General features: G+C 39.5%; 1 protein-coding gene across 16 annotated transcripts in view; it reads left to right on the top strand.

Moving 5' to 3' along the window:
* The window catches only part of AGBL1 (AGBL carboxypeptidase 1), an 806,151-nt gene that overhangs the window by 507,378 nt on the left and 282,392 nt on the right, over positions 1-16,381 (top strand). Inside the window, exon 25 of one of the 16 annotated variants that reach the window (XR_011497374.1) lies at positions 611-703. The exons of the other annotated variants lie outside the window; for them this stretch is intronic. The gene's annotated coding sequence lies outside the window, so the exon portion shown is untranslated. The remainder of the gene's footprint in view (positions 1-610; positions 704-16,381) is intronic. 16 annotated transcript variants of the gene reach the window in all.

Below are 16,381 nucleotides of genomic sequence, written 5' to 3'. Positions count from 1 at the left end.
TTGCCACTCGTTGAGGTCCTAATTACAAGCCATTCTTGTCTCTGCATTAAATTGAATGTGTCTAGTGTGGACCTCTACACAGCCAGACTTTCATCATGCATTTCTAAGTCCTTTATGCATCAAAAAGTAATAAGCTATCTTTTAAACTATGACGTAGTTCTGCTTTCACTGACTATTGATCTCTCTCCCCTGGTTTTCCTGTTATTTTCTGCATAAATCTACAAAATTTCAAATTCAGTACAAATAAGTGCATATTGAATGGAGACCTCCTGGGGATGTCCTGCCCTGAGGAACGGGCCTTGGATTTTGTCATCCCATGTTTATATGAATTTCACAACCGTTGGTCACTCCTGGACTTTTCTCTCCTGTCTCTTCCCTTTTCTTTGTTGAAGATGTCTCTTTCCTAGGACAGATCTTGTGGAGCCTGTCCTTCACTACTCCCTGAGTACCCATATTCTCCATTGTTTAACCTCCAGGAGAGAGTTCTAGAAAGGGGAAATGAAGGTGGGAAGTTGAAGTGGGATTTGTAGTACAAAACTTAGCCCCATGCTTCCACGTTGCTGAACTGTTTAGTCATAACGTGTTCTCGGTGGCTCTTTTGCCTCTTTAGTGAATACTAGAAGAGACCGTGCTTTCCCTTGAGCCTTACTTCCAGGACAGAGTAGGACACAGAGCGGCGGGAAATTCCACCTCTCCACGCAAGGTATGGAACACAAGTCACCTGAGAGGAGGTTTCACGGCACAGCCTTCTGGTTTCTCCTTTCTGCAATCTTAATTTTCTTTGCCTTTGCTCTTACCTACTCTCCCAGCCCTCCATGTGACCTCAGCTCTGTAGGTTCCCAGACTGTTATTTCATTTGAAGATCACCTGGTTCCTCCCCTACCAACTGTTGAGCTTCCGAGACCCTCGCCCTCCTCGTTGATCGATTTTATTTCTTTGGCTAATATGCTCAGTTATTCATTCTAGCCCTTCACTAAGCCCTAAGCAGCCTTTTCTCTGCTTCCCCAGAATTATTTTGGGAAGGAGAAGCTGAGCTAGGGCATAGCTAACTGCACAAAAGACAACTGAGTCCCTTCTGCACAATTGGTTTTCTGGTCCCAGTCAGCACTGGTTTCCTCCTGCTTCTGACACCATCTTTCCTTATTTCCTGTGAGTTTCTGATTAGTATTCTGAAAGAGCGTTCTCTGATGGCGTTAGTGGGAAAGGAGACGGTCAATTTATTTATACCCAGCCTCAGGGCGGAACCACCGTGTGTATGTAAAGCTATTGAGATGCATAAAATACTGTGTGTATGTAGATATATACATATCGAATAGAGATGATGCTTAGAGTGGAAATCTATTGCCCCATGGGTTGGAAAAGTGACTAACAGTAGGATATAAAAATGACAGAGAAAGACTTGATGTTATTGCTAAATGGAGGTCACTTTTTCAAACTCATGGTTAATAGTTGCCTCTGGAAATGCTTTCTCCTATATAGGCAATCACAGTGTCATTTGTATGTGGACTTGTTCTGCCCTAACTTAAGGTGGTGTCCTGGCCTCATGTCATAGGAAAGAATGTATCTTTGTTAAGTCTTTTACTTCCGGGATTGACAGTGTGGGTCAGTGGCCCGGGGCATACCACAAAGGGAAATAGGGAACAAGGACTTCTGGTGGGCTAGTAGCTGTGATGTGTTGGTGGAATCACCCTGGGTGTAGGGTCAGGGTAGCTGAATTTGGGTTCCAGCTCTCCTGCATATTGAAGGTTCAGAGATAATCTTATCTCAGTCTTCTCTTAACTTCATCTTTAGGATTGTTTAGGACTAAACTATGTCTCTATCTATCTATCTATCTACCTATCATCTATCTATCATCTATCTGTCATCTATGTATCTGTCTGTCTAGTTTATAAATGTAGCTCTATGGCATTTCTGTGTCTATAGTGTATTTATATATGTAATGAGAGAACATGATCAGCATAAGTATCCATGCTGGGTTTGATTCCCTTTTAAGTATTCTCATAGTGTCTTATATTTTTTGGTCTTGGCACTTTCAAATCTATAATAAAGCAATTATTAATGTAACTTTTCTATGGTAAGTTCCATGAGGGGGCAGGGGCTTTATCCTCGCCCTGAGAACAATATAACAATGTCTAGCACTTGGAAGGAATTTACTATATATTTCTGAATGAATGAATGATAAATCTTAAAGTTTGTTAAGTCTTAGTAAGAATGAGCCCTATTAGGGTTTTTTTTTGGTGACTAATGGACACTGACATCTCTTTTGGTCTCTTTTGATTGTGGACTAAATAACATGATTCAATAATATTCTAGGTACTTATATTACTAGTTATTGTTATCTAATTTAAGATTTTTATAGCTGTCTCACAAAATGAGATTCTAAGTCCCAGTGTATGGCTGTAACTCTTGAGGTGTCCTGGACCTTGGTTCCAGCCAGTGTTCTTCATTTGTAGACTGACTCTCATCTTGAAACACAGATCTCAACCTCACCCAAGACTGTCTAACCCAAAGCTTATATGCGGGTATGGATATAGAAACTCCACAGCAGAGTTCCTAGGTTGGTGTACATTTCTGACATTTGCTGCATCACCCCCACTAATAACCTAGTAATCGTCTGGCCACGTGTTTGGGGTTTGATTTTAAAAATGTGGTCATAGAAACACTAAGGAGAGCAGTTTTTCATATGTCAGGGCAAGGTGAGTCATAGAGTGTTAGAAAGAGGAGGAACGTTAGAATTGGCAATTGGACCAACTTTATCTTACAGATGTGGTAAATGAAGTCTAGAGAGATAATAGAATTGCCCAAAAATACACAGGAAGTTTTTGATGGGACCAGAATTATAATCCAGGTCCTCTTATTGCTAGCATAACAGAATTTGATTGGGATTGGGACTTTCCCTAAATTTTTGAATTTCAGCTGGTAGATTGTAATAAGAGTCGTGAAATACTCCTTTCCGTTCCAAAAATGCTCCCAATGAGCAGATACCTTCTCAGGGCTTGCTAAACAGATGCAGATTTGAGCCTACTAGTTCTTGCTTTACACCCACACTCCAAAATGCATCAAGCAAGACTGGGGTTGGGGAGTGGAGGAACAGCCATGCAAGGCCTGGCTTTTGGTGAGAATGCTTCTTGCTCTCTCGGTCCTGCAGAAGCTGAGTGTTTGGAAGCTCCAGGGTAGTTGGTGGTCGAGACTGAAGATGCCTGCAAGAGAGGAAAACCAGCCTTTCTTTTCCAGCTGGATGGATGCTTGCTGAGATGTAGAACCTATAGTTCCAACTTGCAGTGAGGGAGCTGGAAGCCAAGAGCTGGGCAGTTGGTGGAGACTGGGCTGGCAGAGAAATTATGTCGCCCCCCTCCTCCTCGCTTTAACCTCCCTCCAAAGAGAGGGCAGATGTCTCTTGCCTCTGTCATGACATCTAATTCTTACTCTTAAATTTGGTGTGTTAGGCAGGAATTTTATATTTCGGTTCAGAATTGCATGTCCTGCAGTTCACGCCATTTCATAGGAAGACTCCTGTTGTTTCACTACCTATTTTATAGCCTTTTTTTATTGTTATCTTTGCAGTGTCTAGTTGGGAAGAGGATAGTTTGGGGTTGAAGACTTTCCAGTAAAAGGGATCCCAAGGCTGTGCTTAAAATGGCAATAAGTTTAAATGTCCCTATTGTGTGAGATTGGACCCTAAATAATCTGCCATAGTGCTCACTGACAGTATGCTGAAGACCTGAAGAAATAAACAAATAATGAATGAACGAAGACCTCCAACAGGAACACATCCTACAGTATTTACATCAGTGAAGAACCTGATACCTAAATTGACCATAAAAGGTCCATATGTTGTTATTGTTACACGGCATGGCTTCAGAGCCAGACAATTTTGGGTTCACATCCCAGTTCTATTACTTGCCAGCTGTGTGATCTTTGACTAGATATGTGATTGATCTATGCCCCAGTCTTCTTAGCAGTAAAACTAAGATGTTAACACCATCTTTTATAGGGTTGTGATGAGAAATGGAGATACTGCCTAGGAGGTTCTTAGCAAAATGCCCAGTAGAAGATGATCAGTTTCAGCCTCACTATTTATTCAGCAAATTCTGATCAACATCTAATCTGTCCCAAAGTCTGAGTAGGGGACCAGGTATAGACACATTCGTAGGGCAAAACTCCTTTCCTTAAGAAGGTCACAATTTATCTCAGTAGAAAAAGAAGAAAAGTAGTCTTACCTAAAGAACTTAGTTTGGAAATTAAGGAAATGATTAGTAAGGCTTCCCTCTGGAGTGGTCAAAATGCTTTACGTTGTACATGCTTTAAGATGTAACATTTACCCATATATTCGTCCATACAATTATCTTTTTTAAAAAAGGAACTCAACTCTGTGATAAGAGATAGAGGGAGTAAAAAGGACATTAGAAAGAGCTACATCTACAAACACCTTCATGGATTGTAGATTGTCAGCACAATGGCTTAGTTGATAGTTAGAGAAACAAAGATGAGCAATTATTAGTCTCATTGTCCTGAAAATCAGTTAGAATCTTGTTTCCATTTGATCAGAGACTATGGCCTTCAATAGGATCAGTTACTACATTTTTCATAAATAAGTTTGTGTAGATACTGGGAAAATCAGTACAAAGCCTTTAACTCTTATATAGAAAATCCAAAGCTTGAGAGTGGATCCATAGAGTAATTGAGTGTTAAAATTACCACTGAAATTCTGAGATATATAAGCTGCCAAATACTAAGAAGAATTGCTGAAAAAGAATTGTAATTTTCCAAAGGAAATATTTATCATCAAATACCGTGACTTTTGAACTCTTTAGGAGGATCAAGCATGTGGAAAGAGGCCAATGTAGAAAGAGGGTTGGTACAAATAAAATGTTGAGGACTCCACCCTTTGTCGCCCTGACTGCCTTAAGCCTGGATGGGCAGCCTCAGTAGGGCCACTGGAGTAGCCCTACATACGACTTCTGGATTTTGGGAGACATAGCGGATTACAGTTGGATTCCCACGCAGATAATCTAGAGGATAATCAACATGCTGAATAATTGCATTGATGGTGGGTTATCAGTGTTGTTAAGTTGGAATCAGTTCTCTGGGCAAAGGATGTATGTGTGTTCCCTGGAGACTAGACATGTGTGACTTGTGCAAGAGGGAAAAGCAAAGAGCCATCTCAGGCTCCATTCAGCGGAGCCATCGAGGAAGGTAAAGAAACACCAGCTACAATATGGGAGAGGAAATGCTCTCTAGGGACTGTGTAGCAGGGTCTCAGGAAACCTACTGGAATAGAGATCCATCTACCCATGTCAAGAGAACTGAAAGTGAGAAGACCCTGTGATGAGAAATAGCAAATTATACATCTGTCCCCAGATGGCCTCCACATCAGAGAGTAACTGCACCCACCGTATGAGACTGGATCTTTCCCCTTATGCCCTCTCCTTGGATCTCACACTGGAGGAACCCGAAATAGCTGTAAATGAGTTTGAAGGAAGTGATACCTCATACCTCCCTCTCTGAATCCCGGCCTCATTCAAGTTTCCAGTTCACTACCAAACGCGACTAGGAGAAGCCTTGCCTTTGCATACAGATTACAATATCTATCTGCATATTTCACAAGATATTTCTAATTTGAACTTCTGTCATATAAGAGCTAGAAGTCATGAGATCTACCCATGAGTTCATTCAGGAACAAGAGGAAGATTACTCTCAATAAACAAATATGGAAGAAAGGTGTTTGAGATGAAACCCTAAGCATCATGTAGGTTCAGTGAATGGATCATGGTAACATTCCTGTTATATCAGCAGGACATGTATTCGTTGGCTGTTTGTACTACACAGAAGGTGAAGGGGGATGTTTATAAAGATGGAAGGAAGCCAGGATTTTTTAATTAAGAAGATTCCCTACCTTATTTATTACCAATCCCTCCTTCCCACCCCTTCCCTCAAGAGGATAATAGAAGGCCTTCAGATTTCCAGATTCCTGATCCTTTTTCCAGAATTTACCTGTTCTGTCTCATTTCTTCCAACCCCAAACCTCCACTGAATGACCACGTAGCAGTGATGCGTTAATAAGCGATGTAAGACGTGGTGTTATTTTGTCTATTAGTGGGAATTGTGTAAAGAGTTGTTAATAAGAGGCATCTAACAGTTGCCAGATTGATGGAGGAGATGATTTGAAGCAGGGAGAATTTTGGTTTCCTTCAAATCAGACCCTGCCAGCATCCGGCACTCTGAGGGTAAAGGTGCTCTGATAGACTTGCACCTGGATCTGGTCCAGCCGCAGCCACACGCCCAATGTCAGGGGGCTTCCTCCTGTGTACGGCATCAGCCGCTTTCTTGGTGCAATTTCAGAAGGACACTCCTATCTTCTGCCACCTGCAGCTGCATCTTGAACTTCTAAGTCTCTTTCATTGACGATGCACCCCAGTTCTTTTGCCAACAACATCCTCTAACCTCAACATTCCCCCTTATGTAAGAACGAGATAGCTAAACGGGGTTGGAGGCAGCAAGGAGGAAGACAGGACTGATTGGAAAGAATTCCATTAGAAAATAAAACATTTCTCCCCATTTGAAGTGAACAAAGTCTGCTAACACGTATTCCCGCTTGCTGGGGTTTCTAGCTGTTCCCTCTTGAGCACTTGGGTTTCAAAGCCCTGTGTGCCTATGCTAGGACTGTTTGCTCTGTTGCCAGAGCAATTACAGCCTGACAGTGCTCAGCTCTGTTACTGTTTTTGTGACTATTATTAATACTTCTGTGCTCATGGATTCTGAAGCCCTGTGTACACAGATGTAAACCCTGGGGAATCACAAAGCCACAGGCACAGCATTTGCAGTCACCACTTGGCAGTTCTTGGATTCATACGGATTTAGCACGTTCCCTTTAGCTGGTAGGCAAAACCAGAGGTGTTTAGACTTACGCCCACTGGGAGAGAGGATTCCCTCAGAAATGTCAGCTCTCCACTCTAGGCAGCGGGCAGGATAGAAGGAGAGCCCCTTCATTTTCATCTGAAGAGATCTACATGTGTCACTTGACTGGGGAGGCCTCTTGCCTGCAACTGGGCCATTGAGAGTCACATTCAAGGCCCAACTATTTGGGGGCTAGATGGAAAGCTCTGGGCAATGGATTCCATCATTGCTTTGCACACAGCAAAACTAATTTTCATTAAAATATGTATGAAACAAATTTCTCCTTGCTTTCTTTTTGTGTGCATGTTTCAAAATGCAACATTTACACATATCATCAAATTGTCAACCTATTTGCAATTTGCTAGGTGCCATTGCTGAAAAACAGAAAAGTTTTAGAGGGATTAAGACGTAATTTTTTTTCCTTATGGTTAGTTGTATTAATAATCCAATGCTGTCAATAAGATTTCCATAGTGATTTTTTAGTTCAAACATTTTAAAATTAACTGTTCTTTCTTAATTTACTTAGAAACTCAACATAAGAGTTTTGCGCAGCAATCTCATTGCTTTGAAGCCCTGAATGGTGATTTCTCTCTGCATTTGGTCAGGCCTCATTTGCTGAACTGAATATAAAGTTGTTATGTTGCTGTAGGTCAGACATTATCTCTTGAATCATAACATCAACTCCTAGCCACGCATAAATCTGCAGACCCTAATGGGTATTAGCCCCTCTTCCTATTTATATTTGTTTTCTTGCTACTTTGTCCTTCTCCAGAGTATTCTGGCAAGCAAAACTTGAAAGGAAATAATAGAAGTATCAAAGAAGGAGTGTTAGTGACTGGAAAAGTTCAGAACTTGAATGTCTACACAGGCCGGGCAGCTAACATAAGTGCAAGGGGCTGGAAGAGTGTAAAACAGTGTGCATTCAACTGCTTGTGTTGCTATACCTGCCTCATTATACCACCTTTAAAACACTGTGCAGGGCCCAGCAAAGCAACTAAACGAAATACGTCTATGCCAGTTTCAAAGTCCAGCCAAGGCCAGAACAGTTGTTCTTCCTCTGAACATCCAAAATGATTCCCATTTTAGTGTGTGTGTCACCTAGTGTGTGTGTTCCTAATAGGCTGTAAGATCCTTGAGGATTGACATCTTCTCTTCTCTCTCTTGATGATCCTCTAAATGCCCACCCTGCACTTTAAAATTGTACCATGTGTCCACATGTCCTACACTGTGCTAGAGATATAGAAATGAAGGCAGTCTTTTGGGTGTGGTGGGCACATAAGTCACCTTTGAAAGTAGGGACCATGCTTTTTTCTTGCCAACTCCTAGCACAGGGTCCTGTACATGGTGAGAGCTACATAAATGTCCATTAAATGAGTGAGTCGACAGTAGACTCATAATTATTTCTGGGGATGATGTTGCCGACTGAGCCCGGTTACCAACCTTCAGAAAACCCTGTAATTCTTTCCAAAGCACAGGACCCCTCCTAAAAGATATCCATACACAAATTTGCATGCAATTTGAGGGGAATTAGCAACTGTTCGTGTATCCCTATTGGTCACTGAAACCTAGTTAGAAAACTCTTGGCTGGAACAAGCAAATTTTCCCCAAATAAACTGGTCTAGGGTTTTGGGATGGTGCTAGAAATGGTGATGGTACTAGTGTCTCATTGGGGTTCAAGGTTCCTCAAGAAGTCACTCTGGTCCCCTTGGATTGCCACGTTGCTCCATCAATTTTGGAGTAACTTGCTTGACTAGTCAAGTGAATCTTTCTTTTGGGGGTGGTTTCTTTCTTTTCTGCTGAAAGCTCTGAAGTTTTTTGTCTTCAATTCAACCTCCACTTTAGATAAAAATTGTATATACTAGGAATATGATTCCTACATCTTACCTCATTAAATAACTTTACTTATATAGGTGGATAAAAGCTCTGACTTCCCTTGTACGTCAGTGCTCAATACTTTGCCCTTCTGTGTTTTATCCACATCAAATTAACCAGGTTAAATTGGAGGAAAATATTGACTCAGTTGGAAGAAAGAGAATGAAAACCAAGCAAAGATGAGTGGCATTTATATATGCATTTACATATATATATGATCTGTACAGATTCTACTATGTCCTTGTGTGTAACAGTGCATGTGGAAAAAAGTGCCTGAAATTCTCACTTATGGAGCATCTACAGTCTGTCTCTGCACAGGGCATCTGCACATTACAGCTCATTTAATTGTCATAGAAGTATTTAAGTGATAGGTAATATTTTCCCATTTTAGGGATGAAGACATTGATCTTGAAGAGGTTATGTAACTTGAACACAGTCATTTGGATAAGAAGTGGCAGAGTTGAGATTCACATCCCAGAGCTGACTACCAAAATACTCTCTTTGCACTATGGAAAGGGGGGGCCTTGTTGGGGAGAATATTCTGGAGCAGTGCTACTCAAAGCATCTGGTCCGTGAACTGTTGATCCACCTGCTACTGCAAAGATATAAGGAGATTGTTGTCCTAGGATATAACTGAATACAATCACAGTGCTTCCTTCCTTGACAAAATCAGCTGAACTAAAACTACGTGCTTAGTTACATAGTTGATTTACATTCGGGCTCAGGGCTCTTATTTCATCACAGATAAGAGTTCATAAACAGTTCACAGGCAAACACGCATCTGGGGCCCATGCTCTGAGAAGCACTGGATTTGAATAGTATCATGATGCTCTTACCCTGCAGAGGCTATTAGCCATCTAGCCTGACCAATGAAGGCATTTCTGGTGGGAGACACCATATGCATAGGAAAGTTGGGTTCTGTAGCTACTTGTTAATGTTATTCTACCTATTTGAAAATAGTTTTGGTTCGTGTCCATCCGCCCATCTGACAAGTAGGCTGGATGCATTTGGATGGGCTGGTGTGAAGCCTGGAGGCCCGGATAAGGGTTAGGATTGATGTTCCACTGGTGTGCACCGGTATGGCGATGCCGATTTTTAGTGTATTTAAATGCTTTCACTCCTGTTAATAGCCACTGCTCATGCCCATCAAGTGAAGCCCCCCACCCATTCCTTCAGTATCCTGTTCTCCCTCACTCCTCTTCCATGATCCCCCAGGACCTTATTGAGATTCAGAAATGAAAGGTGTAAAACCTGGCAAAGCAGAACTCTACCCCACTGCTATCACCAGTATCTGCTCTAATTGGCCATTGTCTTTTTCAGATGAGTTTTTCAAACTGTTGTATGTAACTCACAAATAGAGGCAGGAGCACCTTCTCTCTTTGCCTCCCAATCTGTGGCACTAGAAGGAAAGTTCAAAGTTGACCTGGGAGAACTCACAGGGACGCAGGGGTGGAGAGACTGCTCCTGCTAGTCATCATACAAATGGTCTGGGGCAGGTTTCAGAGCCAGGGGCAGAGCTAAGGGATCAAAGGGCCAGCGAAGATGAGTGCAAGGGACAGTGGGTAGAAACAGTGAAGGAAGGTGACACCTACTATTGCCTAAGACTGGGCTTGTGCATGTCCCTGGTGCCATATTGGGTGAGCTTTCTGGTTTGTTGGTGAGAAATGGAATGGGGAATTTGGAAAGACAAGACTTAGGGGGCACATAACCTGTAAGAAAAGATGACCACCAATTCTCCAAAAGCTTCTGTTAAACAAATAGTCACATGTCCCTTTGCGACGGGGATGTGTTCTGAGAAATGTGTAATTAGGCAATTTCATCATTGTGCGAACACCGCAGAGTTTACTTACACAAACCTATATGGTATAGCCTACTACACACCTAGGCTATATGGTACTAATCTTACTGCACCACCGTCACACATTCTGTGTGACATTGACCCAAATGTTATCTAGCACATGACTGTATGTGAAGTTTAAAGCCTTGTGTATTGATGTGGACATTTGATTAGTGTCAGGGGAGCGTTTATTGTAGCCCTGATTCTACTGGCACTTAGCTTCATAACCTTGTATGAGGCCTTGTCACTTTATGAATCTATAAAACAGAGAGTTAAGCTTGCTAAGCTTCCTCTCTGTGCTCAAATTCTAGGCTAAGACACAGTCTCTGATTCATATTTACCCAGAAAGACATGGAAAGGCAATCACAGAAGACTTAGCTGTCTGCTGTGTCATTCATGGCTTAAGCACAAATTCACCAATAAAAGATCCAGGGAAGGTCCAGCATAGATAAAAAGGATACATTTGAAATCCAACCCACACCTTCAGCCCTGCTGTTCCAGTGAATATAGGGCCTTTTCACAGTTACTAAGGAAACCATTGTCAGTAATGGCTTAGGAAGCCTGGGCGGAAAGGATGGACACAGAGAAGCTTTGTGCAGAGGAGCCCATCGCATGGAGTCTGGCAGCGACACCAACATGCTTAGTGACTGATTCAGTCCTCAGTGTGAAAGCACGAGAGTCCGTTTGATGGGGTCGATAAGCTGGCAAGCCACAGGCCCTCTCGCTTCCTTCTCTACCACCTACTATAGTTCACAGAGCTACATGGCTGGATTGGCTTAGTTTTGACTTCTCTGCTGGGTGCCTGTCAAGATGAAGGATGTGCAAACTTAATTCAGTTCCCAGCCTCTCCGAGCTTGTTTAAAACTCTAAAAGTCACTGTCTCTCAACTCACGCCAGCACTGTGTAAAGATTCTGAGGATGTTTCTGGAGACAATTGCCAAGGGACTAGATTTCTTGTTGCTATGTCTTTATTAGTCTGAAGTTGCAGAATGTTTACTCCAAAAGGAAAACAGGGACAGGTCCAGGGACCCAAAGAAATGAAGGGGGGTCTATGTACCAGGTGGTGCATGTGAAAGACACAGCAGGTATTCAAGAAACTAAATAGGCCTAACCAGCTTTTTTCTTTGCCTTTTGTCATTATTAAGTATTTAAATTAAAATATTTAAATTTAATTTGTTATAAAAGTTAATTTTTAATTTAATTTTACTTATAAATTTAAAATCATGCTATATAAAATATCACATTAACTCAGATATACTACTCTTTACAGGCTCACATGCATTGCTTGAGGAAATATGAGTGGCAAAAGCAATTACTTAATTTTCATGACTAAAAATAAAATAGGGAAAACCAACAACAAAAAAAATTTAAACCATGTACCCTCACCATGCAGTTCTAACCACTGTTAAAATTTTAGTGCATTTAAATCATTTTAAAATTTTTAAATAAAATTGGGATCATAATGGATGCACTATACTATAGTCAACTTACTGCATTTTAACGCTATATCATGATTATATCCCCATGGTGGTGTCTATTCATCATGATATTAATATTCCATTATGTGAATGCACTCAGATTTGTTTGACTAGTAACATAGTCAACTATATTATGCACAAGTCATTACAGTCGACGATATTACAGACAAGTAATATACTGGTGCACATTTAGGATTTGCTGTTATTTAAAATTATTTTCTCAAGATTAAGTTCTGGTATTTAAATTGTTAACTCCAAGAGCTTAAACATTCTTAAGGTTTTTGAAATGTATTTCCACATTGGCCTTTGGAAACACTGCAGTGGTGTGTCCTTCCACCAGTCACAGACGATGGGAGTGCCCGTGTGTAGCCCTTGACGAGCACACCGTTATGATGTGGGGAGTGAGGGCGAACCCGCCTGAGACAAAATCATGCTATGTTATTGTAACATTAATATGCATTTTATATCAAATGAGGTTATTTTTTTCTTTATATCAATTACACTTATTTTGTTGTTTTCTTTTCGGTTTAGTTTGTGATATTTCAGGCTAGCCAGACATATTTACGTTTTCTTTATTCAATCATTGATAGTTTCCTTTATGATTTCTTCTTTGAGGACATACATTGAAAGACCTTCCTCTGGTTTGTGGATGATAAAAAATATGAATCTATATTTTATTCTTCCTCTAATAAGTCAGTCTTTTTGACATGTAATCCTTTAATCAAAAGGGAATAATTTTGTATTTGTGGTAAGATTTTCCCCTAAAACGTTAATCAATTATTTTTATCTCCATCGTAATCCATTTTCTGGTGACTTGAAAGACACCTTTATCATAAGCGGACCTCCACATATTCCACAGTCTTTGGTGGTTTCTGTATTCTTCTCTTCATCTGCTGCTGTGTTTTGCATCAAAACCATAACATTTAATTATTGTAAGTGTTTAAGATCTTTTGCCTATCTGTAAGGGAAATACTCCATTATTATTTTTTACTCTTTATTCCAAAATTATTCTTGGATATTTTTGCTATGTATTCTTCTAAAGTGCAGTTACTTTGTCTAATCTGAAAATCCCATTGGAGTTTTGATTTCCCCTGCTTTGATAGACTAATATGAGGAGAATTGATATTGCATGGTATTAGGCCTTACTTCCCCAGAATTTAGAATATTTCTTCATTTATTTAAATTTTATTTTTTATCTCTTGGTAAAGTCCTACTTATAATATAACCCTTGGGGTATTTATTATTAATTCCATTTCTAGATATTTCATAGTTGGGTTGCTATTGTGACTATTATTATGCTTAATAATTTATTTTGCTGTTTTATAGAAAGAAAATTGATTTTTGTATGTTTAATTTATAACCTGTCTACTTACTCAATTCTTGACTTATATATAATAGATTTTCTGTTTCAGTTGATTCCTTTGGTTTGTTTTAGTACATAATCAGTCTTCAAATAAAGATAATGTGATCCCTTTCTTTATAATATATATGACTCAGTTTTTCTTATCTTATTGATTTGTTTGGAACTTGTCAAATAATAGTAAATAACAGTGGTGGTGTTACCAAACCTGAAGTGAGTTCTCTCACCCGTTGCGCAGCAAGCCAATTTCTGACACCGGGCGTGGTGGAAGAAAGTAGGAATTTTATTTTTGCACAGCGCTGAGCAAGGAGAGAGGGCAGCTAACACTGAAATCCCAAACTCCCTGAAAAGCTAAAAGGAAGGGTTTTTATTTGGGGGTTTAGGTAGGGGAGGGGGAGCATGTGGCCTTGCTGGTCAGCAGCTTTCCCACCAGCCCATATTTCTTTGTGGGGAGGAGATGGTCCAGGTGCTTGTCCTTGACGATGTTTGTCTCCACGGAGGATAGTGGATTCTGGAGCCAGGAAGCCAGAGAGTAAGCAGGGAATGAGTGTTTTGGTTTTAGCCCATATATGCTGGGTTTAATGTGGGGAAACTGATACTAGGGTCGGTATCAGTGGGAGCAGACCATAGTTTTGGCCATAGTTTTCATAAGAACGGTGTATACCAATTATGATTTTGGCTATTGGATTTATATAAAACATTTGCTATTATTATTGATAATAATAAATACTTGTATAATGTGTAATGGGCCAAGTACTAAACTAAATTTTTTTATATATATTAACTCACAGCATTATCTCAGCAGTTCCATGAGATAGGTGGTATTATTATTATTCCCATTATACAGATGAAAAAATTGGGGCACTGAGAGGAGAAATGATTTTTTCAATGACTATACAGCTAGTAAGTGGCAGCACCAGGACTGAGACCCCAGCAATCTGGGCCCCAGGGCCTGTGTTAAACCCACCACACCATGGTGCCCTCTCAGGTTTAGGAAGTGTCCTGGTGGGCTCACACACTATGACTTGTATCAGAAATGGATGTATCTATCCAGAAGTTCCTGATTTCTTTCTCCTCTTCCTTTTGATCTCTTTAGGTATTAATGTTTATGTTAGTAGATTTCTTAGTGACTTCATCTCCATGCTATTCTTTGAAAAATACTCTCTAGATCATATTGTAGAATTATTTTTATATATTCCTATTCATGAACATAAACAATTTTTTCTTTAATTGGGAGATAAACATATATATGTAATCTATCTATGATATCTATCTGTCTATAAAGGAAGTAGGCTTGCTGTCTTGCTTATGTGCTATAATCAGTTTTTGGTATTAGGGTTATGCTAATTTTTTTTTCCATTTTTTATTGAGTGGTAGTTGACATATAACATTATATTAGTTTCAGGTGTACCACATAATGATTTGATATATATATGTACTGAAAAATGATCACCCTACTGTCTCATTAACATCCATCACCACGTAAAGTTATAAATTTTTTTTGGTGTGATGAAAATTTTTAAGATCTATACTCTTAGAATCTTTCAAATACACAATACAGTATTATTAATGATAGTCACCATCCCGTACATAAAATCCCAGGACTTATTTATTTTATAGCTGGAAATTTAGAAATCGTAATTTTCATCTCAATATTAAATTTTTTTAATATTATCTGAGTCCTTATTATCTATTTCTATGCCTTTGCTATACTCTTATCAATGTGGTATGCTCTTGATTCTTTCTGAGAATATAAACAAGAAATTTCCCAGAGTTTTCTCATTTCTGGCACTAGGTCTATTTCATAAAAAGACATTTGTTTGGTGTATTCAGAGTGCTACCCTTTTAACGACATAGTTGTAACATCTTTCCTCTGTGTATGTTTATAGATGGTGTTCAATGATGCCCAGTTTTATAAAAAGAGATAGGATTTGCCAGAAATTGTTATAAGTCTTTTGGGGCAAATACTAATCTCTATGCACTTATAACTTGGGCTTGGAAACAAAAAACAGAGGCATGTGCAAGATTTGAGGACTGACTGGAGACCATTGCACAAAGCCAGCACCTCCAAAGGTGACAACCACTATCAGTGAACTAGTGAAACCACAATTTGCAAAGTTAGAAACTGGGGATGCTTGATTGTCTTGGCTATGGTTTTGGGTAGAGCAGAAAAAAATAGAAAAGTCTTTGTTCATGATTTCTGAACCCAAACCCTCCTTCCAGTAGGTTTGGCATCAAATTCAAATGTACAGTGTCATCTAGAAGTCCTCAAGCAAAGCTTTAGCATGTAGTGGTCCCTGATTTGTAGTCCCCAAGTACTTAGGGGAGAAAACACAAGTTCTCTCTGTAGGAAAGAGCATTAAAACCATTCCACAAAGATGTTCCTCAAGTTCAAAAATTATAAATTTAGAATCTTTCAAAATCATAAAATATTTGAGCAAACAAGCCTACATTATTGACCTTAAACAGAAGAATCAAACTAATGAGTGATGCCCACGAAGACTATAAGCAGGAATAATCAGGTGGAGAATATAAAATTACTGTGTTTATAGTGTTTCAGAGATAGTTTTTGAGGTGGTTAAGTTAAAAAGCAGGTTCAATAAAGCTGAAGAGAGAATTATTAAAATGGAACATCAATATGAAAAAATATGCAGAATCACAGTGATAGAAAAAAATATGACAGTAATGAGATATGGAGGGCAGAGTCAAAATAAATATGTTTACTAGGAGTGTAAGGCTTACCTTTGATTTCCTTGACAGGGAATAGAGGAGAGCAATATTCAAAGAAATAATGGGTGACTTTTTTCTAAAAATGATCTTTAGTGTCAATAAATTACACATAAAAATTAAAAATAGATCTAAATGTACTTCAGAATATGAAAGATAGAGAAAATCTTACAAACTGCTAAAGGTAATTCTACTACTCATTTATTGGCA

The sequence above is a fragment of the Equus asinus genome, chromosome 2 (assembly GCF_041296235.1).
Source record: "Equus asinus isolate D_3611 breed Donkey chromosome 2, EquAss-T2T_v2, whole genome shotgun sequence".
Lineage (NCBI taxonomy): Eukaryota > Metazoa > Chordata > Mammalia > Perissodactyla > Equidae > Equus > Equus asinus.
Note: the sequence above shows the minus strand (reverse complement) of the source record. Positions and strands in the feature narration are given on the sequence as shown.